The 26328-nt window shown below is 44.3% G+C and overlaps 1 long non-coding RNA gene across 1 annotated transcript in view; it reads left to right on the forward strand.

Moving 5' to 3' along the window:
• LOC114810020 overlaps positions 1-26328 on the forward strand; it is a 78035-nt gene that overhangs the window by 30424 nt on the left and 21283 nt on the right. The window contains exon 2 of the long non-coding RNA XR_003757765.1: positions 20461-20518. This is a non-coding gene — a long non-coding RNA (uncharacterized LOC114810020). The remainder of the gene's footprint in view (positions 1-20460; positions 20519-26328) is intronic.

Here is a 26328-nt window from a genome sequence, read left to right on the forward strand (position 1 = left end):
TCCCATTTTACAGATGAGGTACTGAGGCACAGAGAAGTTCATTCAATAGTATTTATTGAGCGCTTACTATGTGCAGAGCACTGTACTAAGCGCTTGGAATGTACAAATCGGTAACAGAGACAGTCCCTGCCCTTTGATGGGCTTACAGTCTAATCGGGGGAGACCGACAGACAAGAACAATAGCATTAAATAGAATCAAGGGGATGAACATCTCATTAAAACAATAGCAAATAAATAGAATCAAGGTGATGTACATTTCATTAACAAAATAAATAGGGTAATGGAGTGACTTGCCCAAGGTCACAAAGCAGACAAATGTCAGAGGTGGAATTAGAAACCAGGTCCTTCTGACTCCCAAGCCCGTGTTCTATCCACTGGGTCATGCTGCTTCCCTCAGATGATCAGAGTGAGAGAGAGAAACTTGAGGCAGGGAGACCAGTGAAGAGGCCGATCCAATAGTTTAACTATGACATAACCGGTGTTTAGATTTAATCAATCAATGGTATTGAGCATTTACATTGTGCAGAACACTGTACTATGTACTTGAGAGAGTACAATATAATCTGTAGAAATGAACTCTGATCCCTAGGAGCTTACAGTCTAGGGGAGGAGAGTAGTAGTTTGGAGGGGAAGAGGTGGATCCAGGAGATACCTGTTGTGTGACCTTGGACAAGTCACTTTAACTCCTTTGAACCTTAGTTTCTTCATCTGAAAAATGTGGATAGATAGCTGCTCTCTCTCCCCCCCCCCTTAGAATGTGAGCCTCATCTGAGACAGGGACTACATATGACCTGATAATCTTAAATATACTCCAGCATGTGATACAGTGCATGGCACATATTGTGGTACTTAAGCTCTTAATTATTATTGTTACTGTGATTATTATTATTACCGTTATTTTAATTATATGAATGAGAATAGGGAGATAGGGTGATAGTTGGAGGCGTGTGTGGGTTTGAGAGAGGATTTTTAAGCAGAGGGGAGATGTGGACATGTTTGAAAGCAGAGGGGAGCCACCCCAGAGAAAGTGAGAGGTTGAAGTTGAGGGAAGAGAGAAGGGTGGGGGCAAATGCTTTCAGAAGGTTAGAAGGGGTGCAGGTAGAGGGGGTACCTATAGTGAGCAGGCAGGAGACCTCCTCCTGAGAAACCACAAAAGTGAGGAGTTGAGAGTTGGGAGGAGTTTTTTGAGAAACATTGAGACTTCAGTCTGACCCCGCATCCCTTTCTTAGTATGCCCAAATGACATTCACTCATTCCTGATTTCCAACACTTGATTTTCAAAAATGTTCCTACGGATGTCCCTTCTTTCCAATGTCTCTCTCCCCTATTCTCCCTTCATTTTCCGTTCCTGTTATAACTGGATTCCAGGTTTCATCTTCCCAGGGTATTGAGACTGCAAGCCCATTGTGGGCAGGGAATGTAACTGTTGTACTCTCCCAATTGCTTAGTACAGTGCTCTGCACCCAATAAGCACTCAAATATGATTGAATGAATAGTGCTCTTTAGACTTTTCTTGAACAATCCTTTTATCCCCTATCGTCTCTATCTATAATTTGTGTTTCTGTTCCACTAGAGTGCAAGCTCCCTGATCATGTCTACTAACTACTGTACTCTCCTAAGTGCTCTATACAGTCCTCTGCATACAGTATGCACTCAATAAGTACTATCAAATACTGCTTGACCTATAAGCATGGAACATTCTTCCCCTTTGGGGCCTAGGGCTGAATGAATATTGATACTCTTACTTTACATGGGAGAAACCCCCAAAACTCTCCAAAGGGAAATGATTGCCCCTAGAAACCAATAGTTTTCTAGTCTCTATGCTAATGTCCACTAGACCACCCCACTCTCATTGTGAAGGACAAACGACTGCCTCTGGTTGTGGAGGAGACTTCATTCATAAAGTCAGAGATTATATGTGGCTCTTTAATTCATCACCATGGTTCCTAGAGGCACCTTCAGCACTGAGATTTTTAGATCATTGGATGGGTAATTAGAAGACAGAGATTCTTGTTCAAGCTAGACCAGTTCTTTCACTTTTCTTTGCCCACTTACCAGGCCCAATATACCTTCATCATCATCATCAGAGGTATTTACTGAATGTTTACTGTGTGCAGAGCACTGTACTAAGCGAGTTTGGGAAGCTGAGTGAGATATAGTACAAAAGAAGCCTCAAGATTGATGAGTGGCAATGAGTGTTTGATGTAAAGTTGTATTCTTTGGCTTATATGATCATTGTTTATCACTGACCGGGCATTGACCGAACATTTCCCAGGGGTGGATGGGGAATCCTGGCCTGGAACAGGATATGCTGAGCAGGGACAGTGGGAGGTCAGGCTTTCCCTTTTTCCTCATGATGTTCTTCATGCTTCAGCACCAATAGGAAAAAAAAGCTTAGAGATCTAATTCCCCACCTGGTTGGCTTCTGGCTGCCATCTGTAGGTAGATAATTATTACACTGCCCTCTCTTTGTGCACTATGTAGTGGAGACAATGGATGCAAATGATCTGGAATTGTCAAATAGAAACAATAGCCATTGCTGCTCAGAACAAAGGTTGGGGACACTCCTCTTAGCCGCTAGAAATGAGGAAAGTGACAAGGAAGAGGAGTCCCAGTTTCAAAGTAGGTCTCCCTGCCTTGTCCAAGGTCCCGTTTCCCACCCACCTAGTTTCCCTTTCCTCTCTTTTAATAGCGTGGCTTTTTCCCCCATGTAGGAGTGCTGGAACTAGTAGAGTATTATTATTCCCCTCTAGACTGTAAGCTCATTGTGGGCAGGGAATGTATCCATTGACACTGTTATATTGTACTTTCCCAAATGCTTAGTACAGTGCTCTGCACACAGCAAGTGCTCAAAAAAATACTTGCTTGTGGTGTTCCTTCAAGCTCAGAATGAAGAGTTTGTGCTTCAACTAGAGTTCCACTTTCTGGTGAGCTGGGGTATAAGGTACATTCCAAACGCTTAGTACAGTGCTCTGCACATAGTAAGCACTCAATAGATACTATTGAATGAATATAAGGTGACCAATCATTTTTTAACCTTGGATGATGATTGGTAACTTATCTGAAGCAGACAGCTTCCTTTTATTTCACCGTGAACAAGAAAGTAGTGTAAGAAGCTTACAATCCAAAGAGATTTTCCTTTCCTTGGATACCCTTCCTTCCCTTCTTCCTGAGGGAATCTAACTGATCCAGTTCTCCCATATAAATACCTAGTTCAAGTGGTAATTAATTCCCAGTCCACACTGGGGCCTGTGAGCCTCTCATTTGTTTATTATAGTGTTTTGCAGTCAGTAGGTGCCCAATAAATTACATTTTTGATTGGTCGATTCTGCCTGTGGAGCTTATGCCCAGGGAAACCTGCAGGGATGTGAAGGGGAAAGAAGTTTTAGACTCTCTCTCTCTCTCTCTCTCTCTCTCTCTCTCTATATATATATATATATATAAACGAACCCTACCAAAACATGCCTTTGGGTTCAGGCCAAGGTTCCTACTTGCCCAGAATTCTGTTTGTGTTAGTGACATCAAAGAAAGCTTGAAGGAAATATGGCATAGACTGTAAGCTTATTGTAGGCAGGGAATATGTCTGTTTTTTGCTGTATTTTACTCTCCTAAGTGCTTCGTACAGTGTTCTGCACACAGTAAGCACTCAATAAATGCGATTGAATGAATAGTTGCACTTCTTACACTTATTCTAATGCTTGAGCTGTGCCTTCTTACTTCCTTGGCTCCTGCTTCCTTTAATAACAGATCACAGACCTCTTTTCCATTAATTTTTTCGATTTATTGGCGTATTCAACTTCCGTGGCAGTGTGGCCAAGTGGAAAGGGCACTGGATTAGTAGGAGTTAGGAGATTTGGGTTCAAATCTTGCCTCTGCCACTTGCCCGCTGCTTGGCTTTGGGCAAATCACTTAACATCTCTTTACCTCAGTTTCCTCATTTGTAAAATGGGATTTAAATACCTGTTCTCCTCCCTGTTCCATAGACTGTGAGCCAAGTGTGGGATAGAGATATCTGATCTAATTGCATCGTATCTACCCTTACACTTGGTAAATAGCACTTAATACCACAATTACTATCATTTATTTCCAGTGATATATTCCAAATGATTATGACCTGCTGGAAGTGTCTCCTTTTGTTAGTCATGGATGTATTAGTTTCAAGATTTAATAATTACTCTCTCTCCACTTCAAAGCCTTCTCTGTCCAAGAGGCCTTTCCTGACTAAGCCCTCCTTTCCTCTTCTCCTTCTCCCTTCTGTGTCATCCTGACTGGCTCCCTTCATTCATCAACCTCTCCCAGCCCCAAAGCACTTATGTCCATATCTGTAATTTATTTATATTAATATCTGTCTCCCCATCTAGACTGTGAGCTCAATGTGGGCGGGGAATGTGTGTTTGTTATATTGAACATTCCAAAGCACTTAGTACAGTTCTCTGCACACAGTAAGCACTCAGTACATACAAAAGAATGAAAGAATTTCCTAGTTTTAAGTTTGTTTTTTAATGGCATATGTCAAACTGTTCTAATCAGTGGGGATAGATACCAGTCAATCAGGTCAGACACAGTCCCTGTCCCACATGGGGTTTACAGTCTAAGAAGGAGGGAGAACAGCTATCGAATCCCCATTTCACGTATAAGGAAACCTGAAAAATGAAGAACTTAAGTGACTTGCCCAACCTCACACAGCAGACAAGTGGTGGAGCCGGGATTAGAACCCAGATCCTCCGACTCCCAGGCCTATGCTCTTGCCACTAAGAGTTCAGGAATGAAGGCTTGTCATTAAGAAGTGATCAGAGTAAAATAAAGAGAAAATGAGTGAATCTCCCGCAGAAAGGATTTTGGTTAGACATGAATTTCTTAAAGGTCAGGGTTATTAGACTCTGGAATAGGAGAGTAAGGGATGCTGGGACAACACATATGTGAGAAATCTTTTTTAAAAAACAAACAGCAAGTTTCTCACCTGCCCAGGATGGGTTAAGGCAAGGAACAAGGCAGGGGACCCCCTGCCAGGACAAACTGACCCCCAGCCCTCCCTGGCCATTTTGACCCTTGGAATCAGTGATACTTTTCCCAGGAAAAAGAAACAAATCAACCCGAGTTGATTCAGTTTACTCAGTCTGGGTAAATCTGCTGAATCTCCAGACAGGCAGTAGTCTCAGTCTGAGAGCCAGTTCCCCCAGCCTTCCCACTTTCCCCTCCCCCCATAGCTTTCTATTGTTTTCTTTAAGGACGAGGAAAGAGAATTTAGCTGTAAGAGAGGTGGTTGTCTATGTGCCCAGGGAGGAGCTGGTTGAGAGGAGAAAAAGTTGAGGGCAGATGAAAAGAGGCAGAGGGGTCTGAACAGGTTGAGTGGATTACCTCTTGTGTTGAATTAGTCCCCATCATGACCACCTCCCTGACATCAATCCAGACTCCCTTCCTCCTGGCATTTTATAGACCCATCCTCCCAGCTTTCCCCAGTGTCCAGGATAATCTGCCTTTCATGAAGCATTCCTTTCCCCATCTGCTCTGACAAAGGAGAAAAAAGATTGAACCCTTAGGGCTTAACTCTGACTTCTTTTTTCCCCCAGTACTTAGTCCACACTATTCCATCCCTCGCCTCCCCCAGGCACACTGGGCATCTCTATGGGACACTGCTGCTGGAGATGGGGGTGGGATCAGGGTGAGGAGGCTGCTGGAATATTGGAAAGGACTGAGGCTGAGGTGGGAGGGCTTTCTTTTGGGATACTTAAAACTGGAAGGGCCTAGTATTTTCCCTTGGAGACTAAATATCTCTGGGAGGTTTGCTTGGGAGTCTCTAGAATTAGCTTGCAATGGACTTTCTCGTTCCTTGGGAAGCATCGTGGCATAGAGGAAAGAGCAAAGGCCTGGGGGTCGGGGTCCTCGGTTCTAATTCTGGCTCTGCCAATAGCCTGTTATGTGACCTTGGGCAAGTCGCTTAATTTCTCTGTGCCTCAGTTACCTCATCTGTAAAATGGGGATTAAATCCTACTAGTAATTGTGGCATTTTTTAAGCCCTTACTACGTGCCAAGCACTGTACTAAGTACTGGGATAGATACAAGATAATCAGGTTCCATACGGGGCTCATAGTCTAAATAGGAGGGAGAACGGACATTGACTCCCTATTTTGCAGCTGAGAGAACTGACTCCAGGGAAGTTGTCTTGCCCAAGATTGCTCAGCAGGTAAGAGGCAGAGCTGGCATTAGAATCCAGGTCCTCTACCCGCGTTCCTAGTCCAGTGCTTGGCACATAGTAAGGGCTTAACAAGTATCATTACGGTTAATGATAGTAATGAAGCAGCACCTTAGTAATTGTGGTATTTGTGCCAGGCATTGTTACTAAATGCCAGGTAGGCACTGTTCTAAGCACTAAGAAGGTACAAGATAAGTGGGATAGACAGAGTCCCTGTCCCTCATAGGGCTCAGTCTTAATCCTTATTTCACTGAAGCACAGAGAAGTGAAGTGACTTGCCTAAGGTCACACAGCAGACAAGTAGCAGAGCTGGGATAAGAACCCAGGTCCTTCTGACTCCCAGGCCCATGCTCTATCTACTAGTCCACACTGGTTCTGGTTCTGAAGGCTTAGAGAACTGGGCATCCTTTTCTGCTCCACTAGTGCCTTGTGGCCCCTCATATTATCTCTCTGAACCTCCAAACCCTCTGCTCCAAATTCAGGGCAGACTTTTCTTTGTGGTATTTGCTTAACGTTTACTAAGTGCCAGGCACTGTTCTAGCGCTGGGGTAGATTGCAAGCTAATCTGGTTGGACACAGTCCATGTTTTACATGGGGATCACAATCTTAATCCCCATTTTACAGATGAGGTAACTGAAGCAAAGAAGTGAAGTGACTTACCCAAGGTCATACAGCGGACAAATGGTGGTGTCTGGGTTAGAACCCAGGTCTTTCTGTCTCGCGGGCCCGTGATCTATTCATTAGGTTATGCTGCTTCTCTATTGGCTGCTGCTCTCCTGGGGTGAATTACCCCACCATTTTCTCCTAGAAGCTCAATAAGTTGGCAGACTTTTCCTCTTCCCAGATCCTTAGGCAGCAGGCAGGAGGATTACTATTACTGTCGTTAACCCCTCCAGACCATCACTCCCAGTCTGCTCTGAACCCTTCCTTCACCAGGTCCCAGAACGCATGGCAAATCAAATCCCACATTTTAAGATATCTCCCGAGTCAGAGGCGCCCAAGTAGGGATGCTGACATCTTACGAAGATCTGTTTTTCCCCCCGGAGAGAGCACCGTGCCGTGGTGCCTGATGTTAGAAAGACCCACCTCATCAGTTCCATGGTTTCCCGATCATCCCATTAAACAGGAGGATATCAATTCCTTTAGTGAAGGGAACCTCACTGAAATGGAGCGGAACTTCCGTTTGTCTTTTCCCCCTTGTTAGATATTTACACACAATAAACCATACAGTATCAGGAAAGTTAGAGGCAGGCAAGAATTGCTGTGCAGATTTGTAAGCGACGTGGGAAGTTGACAGCTACAGCCAAGCTGCAAATGAGTTCTAGTCCATTAAGAGAGTGGCTGTTAGGAGAGGAGAAAGGAATCAGAGGAGCAGAGAATGGGGGAGGTTTAAGGGTCTCGACTTGTGGTGTTCTTGTTGCTTCTTCCTGGACCTGGGCGACTCAGGATTTAAGCTCCTCGACTCTTTGCAACTCCCCATCAAGACCTGGAGATGAATGAAGACAGGATAGTGGAGATCTGCAAACTGACAAAGCTGGACTTTGTGGGAGGCCATCAATCAATCAATCAATTGTATTTATTGAGAGTTTACTGTGTGCAGAGTGCTGTACTAAGTACTTGGGAGAAAACAATATAACGAACACATTCTCTGCCCACCATGAGATTACAGTCCAGAGTGGGAGATGGACACTAAATTGATTATGGATATATATGTAAGTATGTGGGGGGTGGAGTGTGAATAAAAGGAGCAGATCAGGGTGATGCAGAAGGGAGTGGGAGAAAAGAAAATGAGGACTGAATCAGGAATGGCCTCTTGGGGGAGATGTCTTTAAAGATGGGGGAGTGATTGTCAGATCGGAAGAGGGAAGGCATTCCAGGCCAGAGGTAGGATGTGGGCGAGAGGTCTACAGCAAAACAGAAGAGATAGAAGTACAGTGAGTAGGTTTTTGTGTTAGAGAAGCAAATTGGGATTGGGTGACTTAATAGGGCCTATAACTTAGACTCTTCCCTCTTGTTGGTTTAATCCTGGTTTCCATAGGTCACGCGGGGTACCTCTTTGACCAAACTGCCCCACATGGTCCTGGTATTATTTTAAAAGCATGGAAAATTGTGATTCCTAGATCACTTTTTCTGGCGGTAGAGCTAGGGAGCAGATCTGGAGGCAAGTAGTAGCATCCACTTCTGCTTTTTGTTTTTAATGAGCTGGTTCTTGCCACTGGGACCTGGCTTTGTCTCCTGTTCTTTTCAGTAATACTGTCCATCCAGGGCATGCTTCTATTCCCACTTCCTCCTGCTAAATGCCAGAGTCAGGCTCCCCTGTACAAGTTAGATAGGAGACTCAGTTTCTCTGGTTAGAGTGTGGGGATAAGAAACATCCTTCCTACACAGATTCTTAAGTTTATGACTGTCGGCTTGGGCGATTGAGGCATTATCCTGCTCAAATGCTCATTGTGGGTAGGGAATGTGTCTGTTTACTGATGTATTCTCCCAAAGAACTTAGTACAGTGCTCTGCACTCTGTAAATACGATTGAATGAATGAAATGCTGAGCAGTAAACTAGATCACTGTGGTCTGTGCCCACAACAACACATTACTTCTCCTACCTGAGCGAACCCCTTCCAGGAAAGGTGATTCCCCTTCACTCCTGGTATCTGTCAGTTTGTGTGTCTTTTTTTGAAGGCAGTGTGGCCTAGTGGAAAGTGAATGGGCCTCCGAGCCAGAGGGTTCTAGGTTCTAATTCCGGTTTCACCACTTGCCTGCTGTGTAACCTTGGGCAAGTCACTTACCTTTTCGGTGCCTCAGTTACATCATAGGTAAAATGGGGATTAAATCCCAAACTACTTAGAATGTGATCTCCATGGGGGGCTAGGATTGTGTCCAACCATCCTCTAATATCATCTAGTATGTACCCCAGTGTTTAGTGCTTGACACAAATGCTTAAGAAGCACCAATTTAAAAAAAAAAAAAGGCCCTCTGGGAGCTATTTTTAGAACAGGGCTGTTGTGATGTACTCCTGTTCTGAAAGGGACGTGTTCCAGAGGCAGCTGGGATCCAGCCCAGATGAGAGCAGACCCCACTACTCCCAACTTCTGGAGTTGATCCAAAAGCATAGTCACCTCAATGAAGTGCTCCTCTTTTTGAAAAATTAGAAGATCCCTGGACTGAATGGTCTCTGTAGTACCTGTTGTCATGGGATAATAATAATATTGAAAATGATGGTATTTGTTAAGCACTACTATGTGACAGGCACTGTTCTAAGCCCTGGGGTTGATACAAGCTAATCAGGTTGGACAAAGTCCATGTCCCACATGGGCCTCACAGTCTGAATCCTCATTTTCCAGATGAGGTAACTGAGGCACAGAGAATTTGAGACTTGCCCAACGGCACGCAGCAAACAAGTGGCAGAGAAGGGATTAGAACCCAGGTCCTTCTGACTCCCTGGCCCATGCTCTATCCGCTAGGCCATGCAGCTTCTCATAACCACTTGAGGGTTCCTGCTGTTGAAGAGAAGATTGGGAGGAAGAAAGGCCCAGGAGTTGTAATGTGAACAGTGGGAGAATCAAGGCTGAATTCATCCACTTTGAGTTGTCTTGGGCTACCCTCTGTAGTGTGGGCCATAGGGTCTCTTAAACTGGTGCCTTAAATCTTAGAATCTTTCACCTGATGGAATGCACATCTATTTGGACAACTGAAAGAAAGAGTTTATCAAGGGTCATACAGCCTTTATTTAAAACAATAGAATTTTCATGCATTTTGCCCTCCTTCATCTCATCGTCTACTCTTCAGTGGCTGAAATGAGTTTCAGTAGGAGAAAGAGAGATTTCAGTCACACCTCATCACTAGAGGAAAATTAACTGAAAGAGGAATGAAGTGATGTTGTAGAAGACCCTTGCTTTTTTGCATTAACAGAAAAGGACATCTGTCTTGAGACAGGGGATTGGGTTAAATGACCTTTCAAGATCCCCTCCTTCCCTCCTACTCCATTTCCAGAATTTTTTTCTTTTTTTTCCCAAGATTCCCAAATGCCTTTTTTAATGGGGGATTTATCTGCTGGTTCAGTTTGACTGTTGAATGTGTATTTTGTACATGCACATGCCCTAGGGCAATTGTTACATTTAAATAAATCAAAAAAATCAATAAATATATGTCTCACTTTAATCATTACATAATGCAAAAAATTATGATAATGCAGCATTAAGTTGCAAATTAAAACATGCAAAAGTAAGGAAATGTGAAAATGAATGTTCTCATGGCATCATTAACTCACCCACATTGCACTACGGCATAATAAAGTCAATATTTATATATGTTTACCTAGCAATCTAGCACTTGACATGAAGCAGTGCGAGTGAATGAACGCTCCTACTAATCTTAACTTTGGCATCTAATGGCTTATTTTAAATCTGCGGTCTTAAATGGCACATCAACATAGATTCTTGCATTTAATTTCCTTCTCCCTGATAAGAAAACCAAATGATGTTTGGTATGCTTAGAGAGAGAACATTTGGTCTGGCAGAATCTTGGGTGTTACACTAGAGCTTTCTGAACATGCAGGCCTTCCCTGACTAGAGTTTCACAAAATTATGGAGTTTAGTAACTTTAGTAGCGCAGGCAACAGCATAAGTAAAAATTTCACAGAAATTCTGTAGTGCCCAAGGGAGAAAAATGATGGTTATGTTGCTTACAGCTTCATTATTTCTTAGCAATCTTTTGGAAACTCATCAAAGTAATTATTTCACATTGGGGACTAGCCACACATCAAGTTTGGAATTATAAAATCCCACGGTTAGAATTATTTGGGCTCAATGTGGGGAAAAATGTAATTTGTTTTTCTTTTTTTTTTTTTTTGTAACAAAACAACTGAATGGATGCAATAATCACACGTTGTTTTGTTAGTGCCTTGTCCTGGGAAGCACAAAGCACTTCTCAGGGTCTCCTCTCATTTGTCTCCATCATCTTGCCTTGAAGGAGGTAAACTTCTTCAGAAGGTTTGACTGTGGAATGGAAATGGTATCAAGGTCATTCCTTGAGCCATTGAGAGAGCTAGAAATTTAACTCTAGTTTCTTGCCTTCCCGAACCAAGCATACTATTGACCTTAAAATCACTCACCCTCTGAGGCTGAATTTGCTCTGGGATTGAGACCAAGAAGAGCCGATTTCTCAACTCTCCCTCTGCAACCCTTTTCTCTTCCCCAGCCCGGAAAGTTGTGATACAAAAGATAACTTTTCAAGAAAGATGTGGAAGCATAAGAAAAGCACCAAAATTTGAATCCGCTCTGAACTGCATAATTTGAAGCTAAGGAAATCGAACAGCTGAGGTGCTAAAAGAGGGAGCTGAGAGGTCATTGAAGTATCTAAGAAGTCATCCCTTGAACATTCACTTTCCAATGGTTTCTTCTCCACTGTTTTCAAACAGACTCATGTATTCCGTATCTTATGAAAATCCTCCCTTGACCCCACAGCTCTCTACTGCCATCCCTCTCCAAACTCCTTGAGTGCGTTGTCTATACCAGCTGCCTTCATCCAATTCCTCTCCTCCAGTTCTCTTTCCAACTCCCTCTCATCTGGCTTCTGCCCACCCCACTCCATGGAAAATCCCCTCCTAAAGGATTTTCTTGTTGCCAAATCTTATGGCCTCTATTTCACACTAATCCTCCTCAGTCTCTCAGTTGCCTCTGACACTGTGAACCGCCACCTTCTCCTGGAAACATTATCTAAGGTTGCCTTCACTGACAATGTCCAACCCTGGTTCTCCTTTCTCTCTGGCTGTGACTTCGGTCTTGTTCACAGACTCCTCCTCTGGCTCCCACCCTCTAACTGTGAGATTCCCTTAAGACTCGATTCTTTACGTCTCTGTGCCTGTTACCTCATCTGTAAAATGAGGATTAAGACTGAGGCCATGTGGGACATGGACTGTGTCCAACCTGATTAGCTTGTATCTACCCCGGTGCTCAATATAGTGCCTGGCACATAGTAAGTGTTTAAGAAATACCATCATTATTATTATTATTTTTATTGCCTTCAGGATATCTCTACTTGTTTATCCCGCTTGATAGTCAAATTGAACATTTCTAAAACAAATCTCCTCATCTTCCGACCCAAATTCTGTCATTCCCTATCTTACTGACCCTTTAAACTGCAGGAAGAGGGATTTCTTTCAATATAAGGAAGGCCATCCTTGTTATGAGATGTTGGAGCAATTGAAGGAGGCCATAGAACCTTCTTCCTTGGAGATTAAGATCTATAGAGAAGGTTATCCAAGCAGACAGAATAATGGACTAGATGACCTTTTGAGGTCTTTTTACCTCAGTGATATTAGTATACTGGATCAGGACCTACTTTATTTTCATAGGTGAATCTTGGTATAAGAATTAGAAAGAAATACTTGAGAATGACAAACCACAATGAAGGTTAAAATACACCTCTAATTCTCTTGTTTTGCTTTAACTAATGTATTTCTTAAGAAGCTGAAATATCAGACTCTAGAAAACCAGGGCATTCTCCCAGTTTTATCTGGCTTTGCAAACTGACTGAGGGTTAGCTAATGGCTATAGCAGCTTTCCTTTTGTAGAGGACTGGGTGATGTTTAGTGAAATGGCTCCAACATTTTAATGTTGGATCAGCCAATTCCTTAGACTTTTTTTTTTAAGTTCCTACTATCATCTCTGACCATCTTCCTTAGGCGCTCCCACAGTCTGCAAGAGTGGCTCTTCCACTGCTCCACTGACTCAGGTTTTCCTCTTCCCATTGTTCAGTCAGTAAATCAGTCAATATCATTTATTGAATGCTTAACTGTATACATAGCACTGTGCTAAGCACTTAGTAAAGAACAATATAACAATAAGTATACATGTTCTCTGCTCACAACAAGCTTACAGTCTGAGGGGGGAGACAGACATTAATATAAATAAATTTCAGATTTGTACACAAGGAGCCTTGCCTCCCCAGGTGCTGTCTCCAATTTCATGTATCTGTTGTTATTCACCTGACTGCTTGCCTCCATTGCATGGAAAAATGAGAGCTAGTAACATGCACAGTTGATTGAATTCTTCAAGGCTCAAGAATGTTGGTGCTTTTAAGAGAACAAACCCTAACAGGAAACAGAACTAGGATCTGCTGGATAGTGAATTCCCAGGGACAAACTCTGGGGGTTCTCTTGCATTCTAGAGCCAATCAATTAATGATATTTGTTGAGCACTTACTGTTTGCAAGCACTGTACTAGGCACCTGGGGGACAAAGACCAGGTTTAATTCCCACCTGTTTCTCTCACATAGTGGTAAATAAATGCCATTACTATTATTTCAGTACCACAGAGCCAGTAGACCAATCCCCACCCACAAGGAACTTACAGTTCAGAGGAGGAGCTTGCAGTCTTGACCGGCCTGGACCGCTTTCATCTCCAGCAGGGTCTGATGCGGCCCACAGATGCAGCGGAACCCCCTCCCTCTCCTCAGCAGCTCAATAGTCTTTCCCATAACCAACGGTTTAAATCATTCAAATTGTTTTTACAAATCTAATCTGTGCGGGCAAGCAAATAGATATGGTATGGTGCGGCTTTTAAAAAATGCAGTAGATACAGAGTTGATGCTTTCTATCAGTTAATTCTCATGAAAGGTCATTAACGGGCACACTGAAGAGAAGGCTCAAACCATCTAGATTAGAGAGGGAAGGAATCAGATTGAGTGATGTACAATGCTCAGGGGTCAGCCCATTACACAATGATTCTCTTTAATTATTTACTATCCTTCATCTATTGTGTGGCAGGCTTGGATGGGCAGGATGGAATTTCTGCCGTCCTGCCTAAGCCAATGGTCTGGGCTTTTCCTCACACAGCATCTTCACGTAGATAAAATGGTTGAGCAAGGATATTTTTTAAAGGTGAGATGGGTTTGGTGGTTGGCTGACTGAAGGGGGAGGCTGGGCTCTGGGTTCAAATCCAAGCCCCATGGGGGGTCTGAAGTGGCCTTTCCTAAGTGATCGTTTCCTTGACTTTCCTTCGTATCAGTTGTGGATTGTCATGAATCTTCTCTTTTGGAGACTTGTTTGAGAGCCGAGGACTGAAATTTGTGAATTTTTGACCTGGGTGATTTGGAAGAATCATTCCTCTTTAGATAATTTGAAATGCAAATCGTTGGGCGAGTCTTCACAATCTGTCTTCAAGACACTTCTGTGCAGATGTCCCACTGCCACCTTAAATGTAAAATGTCCAAAATAGAATTTATCATCCCATCCAAACCCTGTCCTCCCCATGATTTTCCTGACACTGTAGACAACACCGCCACCCTTCCTGTCTCACAAGCCCGTAACTTCGGTGTTATCTTCGACTCATCTCTCTCATTCAACCCACATATTCAATCTGTTACTAAATCCTGTTGGTTCATACTTCCCAACACTGCGAAAATCCACCCTTTTCTCCCCATCCAAACTGCTACCACCTTAATCCAAGCACTTATTCTGCCCGGACGATTGCATTAGCCTCCTTTCTGACCTCCCTGTCTCTCCCCACTCCAGTCCATACTTCACTCTGCTGCCAGGATTATTTTTAAGATTTATTTATCTTTTAGAAAAACTTTAAGATCATGTTTCCCGACTCTTCAAGAACCTCCAGTGGTTGCCCATCCACTACCAAATCAAACAGAAACTCTTTACCATTGGCTTTAAAGCCCCCGATCACCTTGCCTCCTCCTACCTTACCTCACTCTTTTCTTAATTCAACCAAGCCCATACGCTACATTCTTCTGCCAAGCTACTCATCGTACCTCCATCTCATCTATCTCACCACTGATCTCTGACCCACATCCTGCCTCTGTCCCTCATCACCCTCCTTCTTCATGTCCGAAAGACAATTACTCTCCCCACCTTCAAAGCCTTATTGAAGGCAAATTTCCTCTTTTCTCCTTTCCTCCTTTCCTCTTCTCCCTCTACCTCCTGCATCACCACTGCACTTGGATTTGCTCCCTTTATTCACCCCTCCCTCAACCCCACAGCACTTATGTAAATGTCCACAATTCATTTATGTTAATGTCTGTCTCCCCCCTCTAGATTGCAAACTCTTGGTGGGCAGAGAAGGAGTCTATTATCTCTGTTGTTTCACTGTACTTTCCCAAGTGTTTAGTTCAGTGCTTTGTACACAATAAGCGCTCAATAAATACGATTGTGATTGATTGGAAAATAATGAGACGGTGAAGGAGCCAGACACTATGTTCTGGGGCAGAAGCAGCATGGTGTAGTGGATAGAGCACGGGCCTGGATTCTAATCCTGGCTCCACCACTTGTCTGCTGTGTGACCTTGGGCAAGTCACTTCATTTCTCCGTGCCTCAGTTACCTCATCTGTAAAATGGGGATTGTTCATTCATTCAATAGTATTTATTGAGCGCTTACTATGTGCAGAGCACTGTACTATGCGCTTGGAATGTACAAATCGGTAACAGATAGAGACAGTCCTGCCCTTTGCCGGGCTTACAGTCTAATCAGGGGAGACGGACAGACAAAAACAATAGCAATAAATAGAATCAAGGGGATGAACATCTCATTAAAACAATAGCAAATAAATAGAATCAAGGTGATGTACATCTCATTAACAAAATAAATAAGGTAATGAAAATATATACAGTTGAGCGGATGAGTACAGTGCTGAGGGGAAGGGAGAGGGGGAGCAGCAGAGGGAAAGGGGGGAAAAGAGGGCTTAGCTGAGGGGAGGTGAAGAGGGGGTAGAGGAGGAGCAGAGGAAGCAGAGGGAAAAGGGGGAGCTCAGTCTGGGAAGGCATCTTGGAGGAGGTGAGCTCTAAGTAGGGTTTTGAAGAGGGGACGAGAATTAGTTTAGGGAGGGTGTTCCAGGACCGCGAGGGGACGTGGCCCAGGGGTCCACGGCGGGATAGGTGAGAATGGAAGATGGTGAGGAGGTGGGTGGCAGAAGAGCGGAGCGTACAGGGTGGGCAGTAGAAAAAGAAAAGGGAGGAGAGGTAGGAGGGAGCAAGGTGACGGAGAGCCTTGAGGGCCTCTCGTGGGACAAGGACTGTGTTCAACCCGATTTACTTGTATCCACCCCAGAGCTTAGTATAGTGCCTGGCACATTGTAAGCACTTAACAAATACCATTACTGTCATTATTATTATTATACAGGCTAATCAGGTTGGATGCAGTCCTACATGGGACTCACAGTATTAATCCCCAATTTACAGATGAGGTAAATTATGGGGAGAAGTCTTTCTGAAGGCCAAGATTAGTTACAGAACATGAATTCACAAGCCGGTAGGTTCCCTATACTTTTGCGTGATTTCATCTTCAAGACTGAAAAGTGTATTCAGAAAGCACATACATTGTACATAGTATAGTACAAGAAAAACATGAGGAGAAGGAGGAGTGTGTCACAAGGGATAAAGAAGAATGGGTGTGGTCAATCAGGGACCTATTGGGTCAATCAGCGTCTATTTAAGTACCATAATTTATTTACATAGGGAGTACTTTTGTCTGTCTTGTCTCCCTTTTTAGGTTGTAAGGCCCTGAGAGCAGAGTCTCTTTTTCCATCTTCAAAATGTATTTGTAGAAGTGAATGCAGTGTTATATAATCTTGGGGGCTCAGTAAAAAAAACAACAAACAAAACCTTAGTAGTTACTGAGCACCTACTTTATGTGGGATGCTGTCCATCATCTGTAAAATGGGGATTAAGACTGTGATCCCTATCTGGGATAATCTGTTTGACTTGTATCTACCCCAGCATTAAGTACAGTGCCTGGTATATAGTAAGCGCCATAAGTAAATGCCATAAAAAATATGAGGTAAAAGGCACAGTCCCTGCCATCAGGGACTTTAAGGTATAATGACAAAAATTATAGAATTTAAACACTTAAATGTGCTTAACAAATACCTAAGCAGTGGGATAGGTACTCCATCTGTAGATTGAATACAAGAAGAATACTGTGTTGGTAGAACCAAGTTTTGAAGAGCATTTCCAGGAGCAGAGAATGGTCAAGGGGCTGGAAGGAGCTGAGAAGTTATGGAGGATTTAGGACAGAGTGAAAGCCAATAGACCTGGATAAAGAGAAGTCACTGGAGATTTCGGGGAGCAATCACGGGTGAGTAAAATGCCCAGAAATTAGATTGCAATGGGTCTAGGAGAGAGTTGGTAGCAAGGAAATGAAAACAGAAGGTGTAATCATCAGTTCAAGGAGTCGGGACAAGAATGGGAACAGGAAGATTGGGTAATAGCTAGAGGGGTCTGTGGGATCCAAAAGAAGTTAGAGAAGAAATTTGGGTGTGTTCGATGGCATTCATTCATTGAATCGTATTTATTGAGTGCTCACTATGTGCAGAGCACTGTAGTAAGTGCTTGGAAAGTACAATTAGGCAACAAGTAGAGACAATCCCTACCCAACAATGGACTCACAGTCTGGAGCCAGTGAAGAGTGAGAGGCTGAAGCCTCACTGAAGGCACATCTCCTCCAAGGTGTCTTCCCTGACTAATCCTCTTCTCTCCTCTTCTCCCACTCCCTTCTGAGTTGTCCTAACTTGCTCCCTTTATTCATTACTCCCCATCCCCAGCCTCAAAGCACTTATGTACATATCTGTGACTTATATTAATGTCTGTCTCCCCCTCTAGACCATAAGCTCATTGTGGACAGAGATATTGTACTCTCCCAAGTGTTTAGTACAGTGCTCTGCACACAGTAAGCACTCAATAAATGCGGTTGAATGACTGGTACAGGAAAGGAAGAGAATGGGAGGAAGAATTTTTAAGAGGTGAGAAGGAATGAATTAGACCTAAGACGCATGAAAAGGGTATAGATTTTGAGAGCATATGGGAGATAGACCCAAGAGGCAACTTCTTGTTGATCATGATGATGAGGGAGGTCCTTGGAAAATATTTCCAACCGGAACCCAAAAGCCAGGACTTGGTGTTTTTTTCTGTGCTTGTTCTCCTCACAGCATATCCTGGGAAGCTCCAGACTGATTGGGAGTGGACTCATAAAGGCTTGATTGGGATCAGACTGCTTCGCATGTGTTCTTATACAGTCAATATTTTAAGCATAGCAGGGACCTCACTCAGTCATCAGTCAATCAGTGGTATTTGAGCTCTGTACTAAGAGCTTGGGAGAGTAAAATACAACAGAGTCAACAGATATGATCCCTGCCCAAAATAAGCTTACAGTCATCTAATGCATCTCCCTGTCTCTAAGCAAGGCAACAGTGAAAAACCACTTAACTCAAAAAGTTCTGCTGACTTTTTCAATTCATTGATTAATCTAGGCATCACTGCTAGGATTCTTCTCTCCAGCCCCCTCCTAGACCAGGCTCTATTTGGTTTAAACATTCCAAATGGTGATTACGCAAGGTTACCGGAGGTTGGCTTCATTGCCTGGTTTATTTTTCTCCTCCATTGCTATTGCTAATCTTCAATCTAAACTTCCCCCTTCTTAAATTCATTGCAGCATTCGAAACTACAGCCTCATGCCAGGTTGAGCCATTCTTTCCTCTGCTGAGTTCCCAGGTTTTAGGTATTTATAATCTGTTCCTGCTTCTCCCTCTGGAGCTCACTTAGTTGAGCTCTACCTATTTAGCTCCTTAAATCCTTCCCTATAACATCTCTATCCATGCATTTCTTTGGTCCCGAGCACCATTATGCCTTCTTTCCTTCCATCATTGTTATCCCATTTCCCCAAACTCTGCCTCTCACTTATCCATCTTCTTGTTTTGCTGAGGTCTTCCCGGTGTTTCTCCGTCCAATGAATTCTGGTGACAGGTGCTCTAGAAATGTAGAGAGAAAATAAGAGAGAGTGAGAGGGAATGAGATTTTTTTGGTCTCTTTAAAGTGAGGATAATGATCCTGAGCTCTTACCTCCCAGGGTATTATGAGAATCAGTGAGTTAATGTCCATAAAGTATTATAATTACTCCATAGAGCCATCTGATGGAGCTATGAGTGGCTGGGCATCTGCCTCTAATTTACGAAGAGTTAGAAATTTGGGCAGCGGCAACAGCATCTTCATTTTACCCTTTGTATCAGTCTGTCGCCCTATCGTGCAGTGGCTTTGGAGGGCTAAGAAAACCACGAGGGAGAATAGAAACATCCAGCACAGGAGGACAATTGGCCTCTCCCTTGAGCTCTGTCGCCAGCCAGAGGGCATTAAATTTTTCATGGCCCTTTAGCAGAATAGAGGTGGTGATGGTGGATTGTGTTTGTGGGTGATGGTGGTGTTCCAAAGCAACAGTCCTGTATGGGCCATCACATCCTGGCTGACTGGAAATTCTCCATTCCCAACCCTCCTCACCCAAGGGGCACCTTGGTGGGAAGGTGTCGCTTTCCAGGCCACTCGAACATTCATAAAAAGAGTCAGAGAGGAGAGTCTTCAGTCAGATTTTGGTATAACCTGCTGTCCTTCTGTGATCTTTCTCCACATCACACATCTGATGTTGGATTTCCTCCATATGCAAGAACAGGGAACGTGTCCAGGAAGAGAGAGAAACTTGGCTGGACTGGAACGAAACCAGACTGAGAGGCAAGTTTAACAAATGTCCCAGCGCCCTGGCCCTGCTGGTTTTCAGGTCTCTCACCCTCTCCGCCACCAGGACGTGGTTGCCATGATGCTGGTCTGAGCGGAGAGAGCCGTTTTAAGATCTGGCAGGCTGCTAAAACGCTGGTGGGCTGATGGAGTTAAGACCCATCTGCGAGGCTAGTCTAGAAGGAGCTGCTCTGGGAGCTGACCCTCTATTTCTCCCAAGATCCAGAAACCCAGAAGAGGGCCGTCGATGGGGTTGGATTCGCAGTGGCTGGCACAACTGCACTTTACCATCATTATTTAGAGGGTCTGGGTTAAAGTCCCCCATATCCCTTTTATTTAGCCAATGCTCAGGAATGTTTAGCCCCCAGGTAGCCTTCCCACCCTTCCCTAGCCAAGATGGCTAATGAACTGACTAGAAAGGAACACTTGTGAAAGACTGCCACTTCCCACCATCCCTTCCTCTCTGGTCTGAGCCTCTGCAGGTGGAGGGTTAACCGGCTTTGATTCAGAAGTGCCAGCCCCACATCGGAGAGAAACGGCTTCATTCCGGGCCTTTACCATTAAGCTTTCTGTCTCCTTTTCTTTTGTTAAAGCCAAATGAAACAATGTAATTAGCTTGTTACAATTAAAGTGACTCGACTGGATAAATTGTAATCACCCAGAATGAAGTCAGGCATCCCTGCAGGTCCCGGACATCGCAGCTGAGCTGCCTCATTTGCATAATTAAAATATACAAATGATAATGGATTTTGTACTCAATTTCCAGCGGCTGTGAATTCGAGAAACTCTGAAATTAGAAGAACGGAGATGAAGCCCGCCTTGAGGTAATGAGGATGACAAGTTTTGACAGTAGGGGTGTTTATAACGCTAGTTTCTCGCTACAAAATAAATAAGTGCAAAAAAGATTAGACAGCGATATTAGTTAATAGTTCCACGGGCAGAGGGAAGTGGAGATACACTTGGTGATTACTTCTGCAAATTTACGCTGCCTTTTTGACAAGCTCTCTCCTAACCTTAGGGGATACCTTCCCTCTGATTATGAGAAATCGAGAATGAATTAAATGCATAAAAAGGGCTGTCACAGATAGACAAACTAAAGGAAAAAGAAATGAAATTAGTCTTGCTGGGTTTGCTTCCAGCGAGGGACGGGGATTGAGGAGGTGGAGAGAGAGAAGGAGAGGAGGAAGAAGGGCTGCCACAGTGGAGGAAGGGACAGTGTCAGGTCGTCCTCGGGTATGGAAACGGAAAAATAAATGAAATTAGTTTTGCTGGGTTTGCTTCCAGAGAGGGATAGGGGTGGAGGAGACGGAGAGGCAAAGAAAGGGCTGCCATGGTGAAGGAGGGGACAATGTGGGGTAGACCTGGGGTTTGGAAATGGCTTCGTTGCAAGAAAGAACCAGAGATGAAAGTCTCACTGGACGTTGTCATGAAGGGGCAGGATTACCCCAGAGCCAATTTTGAAACCAAAACAAAAAAGGGGGGAGGGCAATGGGGAAGAGAAAATGTGATTTGCTGGCTCTTAGGTCCCACCAGTGGGGTTACCCTAAGCTGACAGGAGGAGATGTTTCATTGCACGGGGCCTGAGAGGGCAGATTCTCAGCATGACATGAGTGGCAGCTGTCAGAGCCCCATTCTCCTTACCCCAGTCGATAGATGGGGAGGGGGCATTCAGCCGGCAGGCCTGGTTGGCTTTCTGGTTTGGGAATATTTGCATCTGGGGGTGAATGGAAAAAGCAGCCATATTTGGCAAAGACTGAATGATCAACTGAGAAGAAAACTACAGCATTTATTCCATTTCTCTGGCTCATGCAGCTTTCAGTTCGATCAGCCAATCAATGGTATTGAGTGCTAGAGAAGCAGCGTGGCGCAGTGGAAAGAGCATGGGCTTTGGAGTCAGGGCTCATGAGTTCGAATCCCAGCTCTGCTACTTGTCAGCTGTGTGACTGTGGGCAAGTCACTTAACTTCTCTGTGCCTCAGTTCCCTCATCTGTAAAATGGGCATTAAGACTGTGAGCCCCGCGTGGGACAACCTGATTCCCCTGTGTTTACCCCAGCACTTAGAACAGTGCTCTGCACATAGTAAGCGCTTAACAAATACCAACATTGTTATTATTATTGTGTGCAGAACATGGTTTTAAGCACTTAGGAAAGTACCAACTCTCTGTTGTATTATACTCTCCCAAGTACTTAGTACAGTGTTCTGCACATAAGAGCTCAATAAATACAATTGATTGATGGATTACAATACAATTCTTCCTATGGGAAACCCCCTGTCCCCTTCCCCCAGCTCTTCCCAACTCTTCAGATTTTAGTCATCAAGACCCGTGTAGCAAAGTTCACTGCCCTAGGGTCCAGCTAGACCTGTATTCTAATCCCAGCTCCACCATCTGCCTGTTGTGTTACCTTGGACAAATCATTTAACTTCTCTGGTCCTCATTTTCATCAGCTGTAAAATGGAGATTTAATACCCTCTCTCCATCCCCCTTAGATTGGGAGCCTATTGCGGGAGAGGGACTGTATCCAACCTGATTATCTTGTTATCTAACCCAGTGCTGAATACAGTCCTTGGCACACAATAAGCTCTCAATAGATACCGCAGTTATCTTTGTGGGCAGGGAATGTGTCTACCAACTCTGTTATGTTGTACTCTTCCAAGGGCTAAGTAAGGTGCTCGGCACACGGTCAGAGCACCGTAAATAATATTGATTGAAATTATAGGTTTCTTAGCAATGCAGATATTGAATTTAATGCGAGTTTGTGGAACGTCCACTGCCCTTTGAGAGGCCTCCTGGGGGAGGTTCCCTGGTCCCTTTCGGTGAAGCCTACCTGGTCTTTTCAATGAAAAATTCACACCAGCCAAGTTGCCTGCAGAGATTGGGAATTTTAGGCTGGAATCTAATAACTCTGTTACAGAAGCAAGAGCTGGATGGGAGAAGTTGATTTTCATGAGTAGTTGAAAGTCTTCAAAGAGCTACAGCTTGTTGAATAACTGCCACGAGTTTCCATTAGCTCTTTGATACAGTTCCTCCACCAAGAGAAGGAGCATAACACAATAGAGCACGGGCCTGGGAGTCAAAGTCATGGGTTCTAATCCCTTTTCTGTCATGTGACCTTGGGCAAGTCACTTTACTTCTCTGTGCCTCAGTTACCTCTTCTGTAAAATGGGGATTGAAACTATCAACCTCATGTGGGACAGGGAATGTGTCCAACCTGATTTGCATGTATCTACCCCAGCAGTTAGTACAGCACCTGGCACATAGTAAGCACTTAACAAATTACCTTCCCCGCTCAAAAAAAAAAAAAAAGAGGCCTTCCCTGACTAAGCCCTCCTTTCTTCTTCTCCCTCTCCCTTCTGCATCACCCTGACTTGCTCCCTTTATTCTTCCCCACTCCCAGCCCCACAGTACCTATGTATATATCTGTAATTTATTTATATTGTTGTCTGTCTCCCCTTCTAGACTGTGAGTTCCCTGAGGGCAGGGAATGTGTCTGTTGCATTGTTCTACTGTACTCTCCCAAGCGCTTAGTACAGTGCCCTGCACACAGCAATCGCTCAATAAACACGATCGGATGACTGACGCTTCGTATTCCCTAACGTGGATTTCTAGCTCCATCTGACGCACCTTAAGGTGCTCAATAAAATCTTTTGGACTCTATCCTGCTGACTACAGATCTGGGTCCAGGTGACCTCAAGACCCCTCCCCCTTAATCTCCCTGGTTGGGGTGTCTCACTTTGAAGGATGAGCCACATCTGCATTGCATTCTGGTTGTCCCAGCAGCCGGTTAAAGCTTTGGCTGTTGAAGAATGCCTGTTGAATGGATTCCGCAGCATAGGGTATAGATAAATTAAGGAATAAACACTCATCCAAAGATCACCTAATAAATATTGAGAAGGCAGTTAAGAAGGGAGTCCACACCCCCACAGTTTTCCCAAAAGTGGGCAGCCCTGGCGTAGTCACAGAGGAGCCTCAGGATGATGGCAAGGAAGGTGGAAAGCTAGAAGCTGGAGAGAGGGAGCTTGTGTGAATTCTCTGTTGGCTTCTGATGGAATCTTTATTTTCATCCATCCCACAGAGCCTATGATTTCTCAGGGGTTGGTGTGGCATTGGGATAAATTGACTTCTCCTGAGCCTGGTAAACTTGCAGTGCTGGGGTGTTGGCACCCAGGTTTTGGGGATTTCTCTCCCTTTCCACCTCTGGCCCCCAAGTTGGGCTTTGAAATTTGGACCTAAAATCATCTCATATAATGCATCTGTTCTTGATTGGGTCTTGTGGCCAGGCCCAGTTTATCAAACAAAGCAAAAAACAAAAAAAGTAAGCCCAGGACTGAGGTTTGGGCATCTCTGTGGTCCGCCTGGTTTCAGAGAGGAGTAGAGCTTGGAGGAGATCATACCAGCAGTGCCATCGAGGTGGGTAGAGAAAGTGTCCCTCCACACAAAGACAGAGAGGGCTAGTGACTGATGGCCTTGTGACATTTGCTCCTTTCCTCCTCAGAGGGAGGAATTGCTTTCCTTACCTAAGCTCACTGAGGAAACTGATTGTGTCTACTAACTATATTTTACTCTCCAAATGTGCTTAGAGTGCTTCGCACAAAGTGCTCAGTAAATATCATTGTTTGACAACCCCTTCCAAAGTGCTCAGCAGACTTTTTATTTAGGGTATTTAAGTACTTCCTTTATACCAGGCACTGTACTAATGGCTGGATTTGATACAAGATTAAGAGGTTGGACCCAATCTATGTCCCACATGGGCTCACAGCCTTAGTCGCCATTTTACAGTTAAAGAAACTTAGGCAACAGAGAAGTTAAGTCTTGCTCAAGGTCACACAGCAAACAATTGATTGCATTCGAATTAGAACCAGCATGGCTCAGTGGAAAGAGCCTGGGCTTCAGAGTCAGAGGTGATGGGTTGGATTCCCGGGTCTGCCACTTGTCAGCTGTGTGACTGTTGGCAAGTCACTTCACTTCTCTGTGCCTCAGTTACTTCATCTGTAAAATGGGGATTAACTGTGAGCCTCACGTGGGATGACCTCTACAATATCGCCAAGATCCGCCCTTTCCTCTCCACCCAAACGGCTACCTTACTGTTACGGGCTCTCGTTATATCCCGGCTAGACTACCGTGTCGGCCTTCTCTCTGACCTCCCTTCCTCCTCTCTCGCCCCGCTCCGGTCTATTCTTCACTCCGCTGCCCGGCTCATCTTCCCGCAGAAACGATCTGGGCATGTCACTCCCCTTCTTAAACAACTCCAGTGGTTGCCTATCGACCTCCGCTCCAAACAAAAACTCCTCACTCTAGGCTTCGAGGCTCTCCATCACCTTGCCCCTTCCTACCTCTCCTCCCTTCTCTCTTTCTACCGCCCACCCCGCAACGCTCTGCTCCTCTGCTGCCCACCTCCTCGCCGTCCCTCGGTCTCGTCTATCCCGCCGTCGACCCCCGGGTCACGTCCTCCCGCGGCCCCGGAACACCCTCCCTCCTCACCTCCGCCAAACTGATTCTCTTTCCCTCTTCAAAACCCTACTTAAAACTCACCTCCTCCAAGAGGCATTCCCAGACTGAGCTCCTCTTCTCCCTCTACTCCCTCTGCCATCCCCCCTTTACCTCTCCGCAGCTAAACCCTCATTTTCCCCTTTTCCCTCTGCTCCTCCACCTCTCCCTTCCCCTCCCCACAGCACTGTACTCGTCCGCTCAACTGTATATATTTTCGTTACCCTATTTATTTTGTTAATGAATTGTACATCGCCTCGATTCTATTTAGTTGCCATTGTTTTTACGAGATGTTCTTCCCCTCGACTCTATTTATTGCCATTGTTCTTGTCTGTCCGTCTCCCCCGATTAGACTGTAAGCCCGTCAAACGGCAGGGACTGTCTCTATCTGTTGCCGACTTGTTCATCCCAAGCGCTTAGTACAGTGCTCTGCACATAGTAAGCGCTCAATAAATACTATTGAATGAATGAATGACCTGATTATCCTGTATCTCCCCCACCGCTTAGTGCTCTGCACATAGTAAGCGCTTAACAAATACCAACATTATTATTATTATTAGAACCCAGGTCCTCAGACTCCTGGGCCTGAGCTCTTTCCACTAGGCTTTGCTGCTTCTCAATTTTTTTAGACTTCAGTGCATCTTGTGTCTTAATTATTCAGATCTTTTCAACCCTTGGAATATGAGCTGTTGGAACAGAGCAGATTGAACAGCTTATGACACAAGGGCTTAATGGTCCAAGCCCTTAAAGTAAGCTATTGGAGTGTTTGCTTTACTAATAATATTATATCTCCTTTACTGTTTGTTTTAGGTAATAGTGGGGCTACTCTGCTATGTATATAGATCCCTGAGAATAAATAGCTGCATTAGTAATATAAAGAAACTGTTTATTGTTGAAGTTATTTGATTAAAAAAAAATGTTGGTATTTAAGCACTTACTCTATGCAGAGCACTGTTCTAAGCGCTGGGATAGACACAGGGGAATCAGGTTGTCCCACGTGGGGCTCACAGTCTTAATCCCCATTTTACAGATGAGGTAACTGAGGCGCAGAGAAGTGAAGTGACTTGCCCACAGTCACACAGCTGACACGTGGCAGAGCCGGGATTGATGTTCATGTAAATATCATTTTGATTCTCCATTCTGTCTCT

Source organism: Ornithorhynchus anatinus, chromosome 3 (genome assembly GCF_004115215.2).
Source record: "Ornithorhynchus anatinus isolate Pmale09 chromosome 3, mOrnAna1.pri.v4, whole genome shotgun sequence".
NCBI lineage: Eukaryota > Metazoa > Chordata > Mammalia > Monotremata > Ornithorhynchidae > Ornithorhynchus > Ornithorhynchus anatinus.